The 10135-nt window shown below is 51.9% G+C and overlaps 1 pseudogene; it reads right to left on the bottom strand.

Moving 5' to 3' along the window:
• Positions 1 to 310: 310 nt before the first annotated feature.
• On the bottom strand, positions 311 to 8025 carry LOC148383094 (janus kinase and microtubule-interacting protein 3-like; annotated as a pseudogene).
• Positions 8026 to 10135: the final 2110 nt, after the last annotated feature.

Genomic DNA, 10135 nt, shown 5'->3' with positions numbered 1-10135 from the left:
CCCCCTGAAGAAACAGCTGGACGGGTGGCCCCGGCTGGCCAGTGGGACTCTTGTTATTCTGACCCTTTTTAGTGCGCGTTTGGGGCAACAACCGTTTTTTGTGGCGCTCTCTTCTGGTTCAAAAGTGCCCTGCATGTGAATTTGCTTTTCCTGCCTTCTGATTGGATGAGCGCCGGTGTGACGCGGTGCCTCTGTCACCGTGGCGGGGGGTATACGTTGGCATCGGAGCGTCTGCCAACGTCTGAGACCGGCTGGCAGTGTATCGGAGGTGTCGAGTGCGGTGCCGCTGGAGCTCACTCACCAGCTGGTGTTAGGGCCACAGAATGAAGGCCAAGGAGAAGAATAGAAAGAGAAACAGAAACTTCTCCTCCAATTGTTTGATTTGTCTCTTCTGAGCTTCGATGAATTCTTTCAGCTCTTTGTTCCTCTAGGACGGACAAATGGAAAGTGGCATTCAAAAGCCAGTAAGCGTGCAAGTAAGTGCCGGGCTGGCTTTGGGCCCTTACCTGTTGCGCGCTGTGCAGCAGATCCATTCTCTCTTGGAGGATGCAAGCGTCGCGCTCCCTCAACTCGCACATCAGGGCTCGCTTCCATTGGTCCACGGCGCTCCTAAGCTCTTCTCTCTGATCCGCCGTCAGCACGTCATTCACGCCAGCGTGGCTGGCTTTTTCGCCGTCCGTGGCGGGGCAGTCCCGCTGCGGTAGCGCCTCGTACAACATGGCCTCCAGCTCCAGGATCCTCTGGGCCGCAATCCTCGTCCATCAGTGGTCCGGCGGGAGATTTGAGGGCGGCTTACCTTATGAGCCTGGTCCATGGAACACTTCCTGAAGTCCAACTCTTCATCCAGGTAGCCCTTCTGCTTGCAGAACATATCCTAGCACAGCTCAAGGTCAGAATTGTTGGGGCACATTGCCGGAGTTCCCCTTGGCTGATGTCGCGTGTCTGTCTACCTTCTCACTTTCAATGTCCAACATCTTCTGTTGAAGTGCTGACTTGGTCACTTTGATGTATTCTAACCACTGAGGAAAGGCTGCTGTCACATAAGCAGAATGCGAGAGCGTGCGTGGACGTGCGCGTTACCTTCTCGGCTAGGGTGAGAAGGGTCCTGGCGTGAATCACGACCACCTGCTCCTCGTTGGTGAGATTCTGCAAGAGCCCAAAGGCACAGCGTCAACAAGCTTCTTTCAGCGCAAAGCCTTCCAAAAGTCACATTTGAGCCGCCGAGTCTCGTGGAGTGCGAACATAAGGAGTTCGACATACACTTACGGCGTTATAGCCCAGGATGTCCAGCTTCTTCATCAGATCACTGATGACGATGTCCGGGGGAAAGGCGCAAGGAGCAATGTAAGGTGTTCTGGGACCTCGGGTTAAGGTTAGGGTTGCGAGGGACGCCTTACGTACGCTCACGCCCTCGGCCTCGCAGTAGATCTGCAAAGGGCTGAGGCCGTCTGGGAAACGGACTTGCAGAAACTTCAAGACGGGGGAGCGCCACTCCCTCTCCTGAAAGGCAGAGGCATGCATCCGTCCGTCCGTCCGTCCGTCCGTCCGTCACATCTCTGGCCTCAACACGCTTGTGCGAGTCTTCCCACCTCCAGCTCCAGGATGCGGAACTCAAGCAGTTCGTTTTGGTCTCGGATATCCTGGATGTGCTCTTTCAGACGCGCTTCTTCCGCCTCCATCCGCCTGACCTGAAAAGACAGTCAGACCTCATCTGCGGGGCTTCCCGACAGGTGTGACGCCAAGCGACTCCGCCCAGCGCCTTTCTTTCCGTCACCTTTTCGGCCAACTGCTGATTGCTCTGACGCAGCAGCTGCTTCTCCTCCACCCACTTGACATTCTAGAAGAGACAAACGCGTGGACAGCTTTGGAATGTTGTGTCATTTTCATCCACCAATTCTTTGGTTGACTGGAAAATGACATTTGCTTTTCTCCGCATTTTCCCAGCCACGTTCGGGGGGGGGGGTTGGTCCAGTAATGCCAGACGGATGAGTGACTGAAGAATGTAGCTATTTTGTCTGAGAAAAAGGTGTGCTCATTGATGAGCTTACCTGTCCTTGTTGCTTCAGCGCTGACTCCAGATCTGCTACTCTGCTTTGATAGTGACCCATTTCTACCATCAGCTTTTCTCTGGTCTGAAAGGAGGAGGAGGGAGGCTCCTCCTCCTCCTTTCAGACCAGAGAACACCCGAGGCTGGGTGAGAACGGGGAGGCTGCGACCCGGCCGGGGGTTGCGGGAAGGGGCGCCACCTTGATCTCCTTCTCGGCGTCGTAGTCCCCTTTCGCTGGTCTGGGCTAGCAGAGCGTAGGCTCGTTGCAGCGCTTGATATTCTTGCGTCAGCTGGCGGTAGCGAAGCTCCGCCTCTTCATGCACACACCAATAGTACCAGAATCAGTCAGACCGGCGACAAAGCACCCGCGACGCAAAGACGAGTCCGATTCCAGGCTGAAGAGGAATGTTTGGTGCCAATACGCTGGCAGAAATGGCGGGCTACCTCTTCGGGTTCCGTGTCGGGGGTTCTGTCGGTGTGAAAAGACAAGGACGATCCGTCCGAGTCCACCAACACGTCTTCGTCGTAGCCGTAAAATGTTTCGATGACCTGCGGGCGCGGAAGCAAACATCTCTCTGAACAAACTGAAGCGACACCTCACGATGAATCGACGAGAGGAACGATAGCGAGAAAAAGGCCATTTCATCTTGCGCAACACCAAGCAGCCGCAAACAAACAGACTCACCTTACAGGACCTCACGCTTTGTTCCTCCTCAGAGATTCTCGACGTCGGTATCGTAGCAGCAAATCTCTCTCCTGTCGACACAAATAATCCGCCTTTGAGATTCTTTGGATGCAAAGGGAACGAACGGCTCCGGCGCAGAAACAAACGCGACTCACAATGACATTTCTGACATGAGCTCCTGTCTCCAGAGCCTGAAAAACACGTCACCGGCGATGATTGGAGGGACGCTCGTCTTTTCCAAAAGTGACAACTACAGAGTGTGTCAGGGTTTTCCAGATTATCTTTATCGTATCATTGTGTTGCTTTGACTTTGACTGCGACCTGTAATAAATAATATTATTTATCCCTTATTTATCCCTATCGCTTATCCCTTCCTACACAAAGTCGTAAAACACCCCTTGCTATGTTTTGACTAGAGGTCAAGGGCTTCCTCTATTCAATCCACTCTTACACCCACCCTGTTTCTCTTAATTAAAATGCTCGTGCAGGAGCCGAGAGTCAGACTTCATTCGTACAACGGATGGACTCTCCACCTGCAGGTGTCCAAAAGAACTTACTTGTCTCCCGTGTGGTTCTTGCAAAATAAGTTGGAGCGAGCGCAACTCTAACAGGGTGCATTTTGCCACTAGCTGCCTACGGACAATGACGTCGCGCTCGCGGCTCATGGTTGACGGGCTGAGCAGCCGGGCAAGTCCGTCGTTTTCAGCGCACAGCGAGTGGCAAAGGCGCTGACAAAACGGGAGCTTTGAGCTGCTGAAAACGGCAAAACAAGTCTAAAGCGTGTTCAAACGCGTGCGCACAATGCTCCTGCTTGAAAGGTCGGAATTTAAGGGGCCAATTTTTTGGATGGCGGCCGCCGGCCAAGCTTTGGACGGAAAAGGTTTCCTGGCGACAGCGAGCGAGCGCGGCGCTGCCGTACGTGCACCGAGTCGCCTGCCTGAAGACCTTGGACAAGTCGTCGATGATGTGCCGCTGCTCCACAACTTGAAGGAACTCCATTTCACCGTCCTGCTGGCCGCAACCGCGGTCCAGGTCATTGAGCGAACTAGGCCTTCTCTGTGGAACACAAATGCAGTGGACTCTGTTGGCACGCCGCCGTTGTCCGCGTCGACTTACCAAGCTTGCCATCTCCTCGTTCTCCTGGGTGACAAAGCGCACTTTGTTTTCAAGGCGACACAGCACCAGCGAGAGTTCTTCATTCTTCCTGCTCAGGCGTTTGTTTTTGTACAGGAGTGGCAGAAACTGGCTTTCTGTTTCTCTCAGTCGCTTTAGCTGCAAGCATGAAGTGCGGGATGTGAAAGACGCACAACACGCGGGCCAGAACGTATCCATTCCTTTTGCATCGGTTTGAACGGAATCGTGGCTTTGGCTCCCAATAAAAGACATCTACCAGGCAACCGACTCGCCGCGCCGCTCAACTAATAAGCAAGCGCAATGGGTGCCTCGCTGGATGGCGCGCATCAAACGTAGCGCAAACCTTCAAGCGTGCCGTCAATAAATTACCAGTTCATTGCGCTCTTCAGAAAGCAGGGCGTTTCGATCCTCCAGTTTCCTGATGACTGCGCTGAGCTCAGCGATTTTCAGATGAAACCGTCGCGTGTCCCGATCCTCCTGAGACTGAAAACGCCCCGCAACACACACACACAAGCACTCGTTCAAAGTTCAAAACTGTTTTTGTGCTACCTTCCTCCAGCAACGAACTAAGTCATGCGTACTGCAAGTGTGTGATGAGGTGGCTTACGCAATGAAGAGGATTGCTAGTAGCGGCGTTGACCCCACTTCCAGGGTAGTTTAGGCCCGCCCTTTGGGAATCCCTCAGGGCAGCGATCTGCTGCTCGGCAGCCTGAGTCTGCAGCTGAAGGCGGTGGACGTGGCCGGCCCCAGGGCTTCATCCAAAACACTAACCGCTCTGTCTTTCAGCTTGATCTCATCCGTCTGGATGTACAAACGGGGAGCGCTCAGGCAGGCGGGCAAACTCATTTGCCAGAATTGTGACAAAAACAAAGAGAGCAACCGGCCAATTTTTTTCTTGAATCGACTAGAACACCTTTGCTGTGACAAAAGCGAAGCGAGCAACCGGACATTTTCTTCTTGTGAAATAGAATAGAATAGAATGCCTTAGGTGTCATTGCACTGCAGGTATACAACGAAATTGGGAACATAGCCACGCACCGCGCATCTGATCAGTCCTACCAGTCGGCGGATCTCCCTCTCGCAGTCTCTCTTGGTTCGGCTCAGCTCCTCCCGATGCTGGTGATGAGCCGATCGGAGCTCGGCCGCTCGGGACTGCCAGGCCTGCTGGGCCGCTGCCAGGGCTTCTTCCGCGCTCCTGGTGGAGGCGACACCGCTCGGTCTCCCGACACCGCCGCGTCTCCTCCACCTCCGCCAGCAAAGCGCCCCCCCTCCTCACCTGAGCAGACATTGCGCCACACCGGGCCGTTGAGACCGCAACGGAGCGCCGCGACGCTTACTGGGGACAAGTTACACAATACGGTAGCGGCCGCATCGAAGCCCGACGTGGCGTGCGGATAGTCAGACACGGATAGAGCGGATCACCTTGTCCATGGAGCCGTCCCTCAGGCTGAGGACCAAGGCATTCAGTCGCTGGATCTCTCCATCTTTGATTTTGATCACTCTCATCAGCTCCATTTCATGCTGCCGCAGTAATGTCTCCCTGGTAATGGCTAACTCTTTCTGCTTCTCCTCATGGAGTTTGCTTTTGAGTTCCGTCATGGCGGTGGCGGCACGGTGGTGCTCCGCCCGCAGGTCCTGACTTCTCTCTCTCTCCAGACAGCTGACCTGACATGACTTAGACTTAGACAAACTTTATTGTCATCTTGTCTGCACATGGTACATACAAAACGAAATTCCGTTGCATACGTCTTACAACAAAGTAGTGATATTGCAGTTGAATAGAAGTAACATATCCTATGAAAATATATATATATACATATATATATATATTAAAAATAAGTATAAAGTGCAGCAGTGATAATTATGCAATAGTGCAAGTAGGCAAAACAGTATTCAAGAGTGTGCAGAGGAATGCTAAACCATGTATTAAACTTCTATTTAAAGGGTTTATACAAGTTCAGTAAAGTTGGTAGTGCGAGATAGTGCAAGATAGAGGTCCGTAGTGTCATAAAGTACAGTTCTGTGAATGTGTGATGCAGAGTTCAGTTTAGAGCTCAACAGTTCTAGTGTTCAACAGTCTGATGACAGCAGGGAAAAAGCTGTTGCAGAACCTGGTGGACCTGCAGCGGATGCTGCAAACCTCTTCCCAGAGGGCAGCAGGGAGAACAGTCCATGGTGGGGGTGTGATGGGTCATTGATGATGTTACGGGCACGGGACATGCAGCGCTGAGATGAAATGTCCTGAATGGAGGGAAGAGGAGCCCCTATGATCCTCTCTGCTGTCCTCACCACTCTCCTCACGTTCTTCCAATCGGAGGCGGTGCAGCCTCCACACCACACAGAGAGACAGCTTGTCAGAATGCTCTCTATGGTGCTCCTGTAGAACGTCCTCATGATGGGTGGGGGCAGGTGGGCTCTCCTCATCCTCCGCAGGAAGTACAAGCGCTTCTGTGCCCTCTTGACCAGTGCCGTAGTGTTCATAGTCCAGGTGAGGTCTTCTGTGATGTGGACCCCCAGGAATTTGGTGGTGCTGACCACCTCCACAGCTGAGCTGTTGATGATCAGTGGAGCGTGGTGAGGCTGTTTTTTCCTGAAGTCGACGATGATCTCCTTCATCTTCTCCTCATTCAGGATCAGGCTGTTTTCTCTGCACCAGCCCACCAGCTGCTCCACCTCCTCTCTGTAGTCCAGGTCGTTGTTGTCTCTGATGAGCCCCACCACCGTTGTGTCGTCTGCTGACTTCACGATGTGATTGGTGGTGAACCTGAGGACGCAGTCGTGTGTCATCAGGGTGCACAGCAGGGGGCTCAGGACGCAGCCCTGAAGGGAGCCTGTGCTGAGGGTGATGACATCAGAGGTGTTCTGTCCGACCCGGACTGACTGAGGTCTGTTGGTGAGGAAGTCTAGCAGCCAGTTGCGAAGGGGGGTGTTGAAGCCCAGGTGTTCCAATTTTCCTACCAGATGCTGTGGGATGATGGTGTTAAACGCTGAGCTGAAGTCCAGGAACAGCCTCCGCACATGGGTGTTCTTCTCCTCCAGGTGAGCCAGGCTCAGGTGAAGAACGGAGGAGATGGCGTCCTGAGTGGAGCGGTTTTGCCGGTCGGCAAACTGGAACGGGTCAAATAATAGGGGGAGTCTGGAAACGATGTGACCTTTAAGCAGCCTTTCGAAGCACTTCATCATAACCGGAGTCAGTGCAACAGGCCGGTAATCATTAAATGAGGTGATTTGAGGTTTCTTCGGCACCGGAATGATGGAGGCAGTCTTAAAGCACGCCGGCACTGTGGCTTGGCCCAGCGAGGTGTTAAAAATGTCTGTGATGACCCCAGCCAGATGACTTGCACATTCCCTGAACACACGCCCAGGAATGTTGTCGGGGCCAGGGGCCTTACAGGGGTTGACTCTCCTCAGGGTCTTCAACACATCGGCGGAGTCAAGGCAGAGTACCTCCTCTTCCTGATGGGGGACAGTTTTAACTGCTGGAGTGCCGTTTAGTGCCTCGAACCTCCCAAAGAAGTTATTTAGACCATTTAGAAAGTCAGCATCAACTACACCCACCGGGGGGGGGGAGGGTGAGTTGTAGTCTGTAATCGCCCGTATGCCTTGCCACATACTCCTGATGTTTTTGACGTCGTGGAAACGATCCTGAAATTTTCGACTGCGGTCTCGCTTTGCTATCCTGATGGCACGGTTCAAGTTGGCTCTCGCTGTCCTCAGTGTCTCCTTGTCGCCAGACTTGAAGGCAGAGTTCCGCGCTCGTAGCGTTTGACGTACCTCCTCAGTCATCCAGGGTCGTTGGTTGCCCCGGGTGATGATATTCTTAGTGGTGCTGACGTCCTCGGTGCATTTGTTGATGTAGGCTGACACAGTCATGGCACACGCATGTCTAATCTACATCGGGAAAACTGGGAGGGAGGGAGGCAGGCAGGGAGGCAGGCAGGGAGGCAGGCAGGGAGGCAGGCAGTGTCTGTCTGTTGAGGTTTTCACCTTGTTCTTCTCCTGCTGAAGTTCTAACTGGACGTCCATCAGTTTGGTTCTCAGCTCGTCATTGGCGGCCTGAAGGGCGTCCGTTCGCTCCGCCTTGGCCCGCCCTGCCGGAGCTCGTTTGGACATCTCTTACTCGAGTCTCGCCCGGTCGTCAGTCAGAGATCACAACATTTGTACCTGGAGAGCACAAACGCAGCGCTGTTTTCCACTGGCTTCGAACTCAACTTCAATCGGTACCGTAACTTACAACATCATAAACATAGAACTAGCTTGACTTATTCATTGAATAAATGCATTTGGTTCTTCAAAACTGCATCACGCAACATAGCGTGACCGAGACGGCCGTTATCCACCTGCGTGAAGTTATTTGGTGAAATGAATGAGATGTTTAAGACACCATCGTTCTGTCTCTATGTAGATGAAGGTAAATAATCGATTGCTGAAGGTCCAAAGGTGTTGTGATAAACAAATAAACATATTAGTGATTAGTGACATATTTGTGATAAACATATTAGGCAGGATAATCACATATGTTAACGTGACTGCCCACACTGTATTTATTTATGGTTATTTGTTAAATCGAGTACTGTTAGACATGAAATAGGAAGTGTTTAACATAAATGGAAGACGAAAGGGGTACTCACCATTGTAGCTCCTGCTGGTCAATGATACGAGCCTCTTCTTGCAGTGGAAAACATACAGCCAACAAACACCGTGGAACCTAAAGGAATGAAATTAAACATTAACATTTAGCCTCAACCAACATTCACAGATACAACGCAACGCAAACTACACAAACGTAAATCTTTTTAAACACAATGAGTTGTACTTACCGTGTACGCTCTAGACGGTCCACTTGCAAGCGGAAAATAAAGATATTTCTGTTGATAATCGTCGTGTTTGTATCCGGTGTCTCGCTCAAGGCCATTGCGCCCACAGATTTGAATTTTGGCGAGAGTTCAGCCTATTGACGTCATTTCCGCGGTGTAATACCCGCATATCTGAAACGGCAAAGTTAAGAGTAGAGTTAAATAAAGTTTTTAGTCAACGCAATAATTTACAACCGTTGACCAGTCGAAATAATCGTCGAAATTTGGCGTCTGTGGCTGGAAGCAGACGCCGAGTTCGACATTCCTCCCAAACGCCACACTCCCTCGCTTTTCAGGGCTAAAAAAAAACAGTTGTAATTACCTTGTACGCTCTAGACGGTCAAGTTGCAAGCTGAAAACAAAAATATTTGCCTTGTTAGTCATCGTGTTACTAACCGCTGTGTCTTGTTTGCCAGAACTGCCGCTTTCCTACTTCCTGTTGCAAGCCACGCCCACGGATTATAATTTTGCCGTGAGTTCCGCCTATTGACGTCATGTCCGCGTCACATGACTGCGAAGTAATATTATCTAAAACGGTTTGTGCGGTATTGTGTTGTTCTGTGCGGTATTGTGTTATTCTGTGCGGCGTCGTGTTGTTCTGTGCGGCGTCGTGTTGTTCAGTGCGACGTCGTGTTGTTCAGTGCGGCATGGTGTTGTTCAGTGCGGCATGGTGTTGTTCAGTGCGGCATGGTGTTGTTCAGTGCGGCATAATGTTGTTCAGTGCGGCATAATGTTGTTCAGTGCGGCATGGTGTTGTTCAGTGCGGCATGGTGTTGTTCAGTGCGGCATGGTGTTGTTCAGTGCGGCATAATGTTGTTCAGTGCGCCATAATGTTGTTCAGTGCGGCATGGTGTTGTTCAGTGCGGGATGGTGTTGTTCAGTGCAGGATGGTGTTGTTCAGTGCGGCATGGTGTTGTTCAATGCGGCATGGTGCTGTTCAGTGCGGTATGGTGTTGTTCAGTGCGGCATGGTGTTGTTCAGTGCGGCATAATGTTGTTCAGTGCGGCATGGTGTTGTTCAGTGCGGCATGGTGTTGTTCAGTGCGGCATGGTGTTGTTCAGTGCGGCATGGTGTTGTTCAGTGCGGCATGGTGTTGTTCAGTGCGGAATGGTGTTGTTCAGTGCGGCATGGTGTTGTTCAGTCCGGGATGGTGTTGTTCAATGCGGGATCGTGTTGTTCAGTGCGGGGTGGTGTTGTTCAGTGCGGGATGGTGTTGTTCAGTGCGGCATGGTGTTGTTCAATGCGGCATGGTGTTGTTCAGTGCGGGATGGTGTTGTTCATTGCGGCATGGTGTTGTTCAGTGCGGCATGGTGTTGTTCAGTGCGGCATGGTGTTGTTCAGTGCGGCATGGTGTTGTTCAGTGCGGCATAATGTTGTTCAGTGCGGCATGGTGTTGTTCAGTGTGGAAAGGTG

The sequence above is a fragment of the Syngnathus floridae genome, chromosome 17 (genome assembly GCF_059516105.1).
Source record: "Syngnathus floridae isolate MCC-2025c chromosome 17, RoL_Sflo_1.0, whole genome shotgun sequence".
NCBI lineage: Eukaryota > Metazoa > Chordata > Actinopteri > Syngnathiformes > Syngnathidae > Syngnathus > Syngnathus floridae.
The sequence above is the reverse complement of the archived record's forward strand: the minus strand, read 5'-3'. Positions and strand labels throughout refer to the sequence as shown.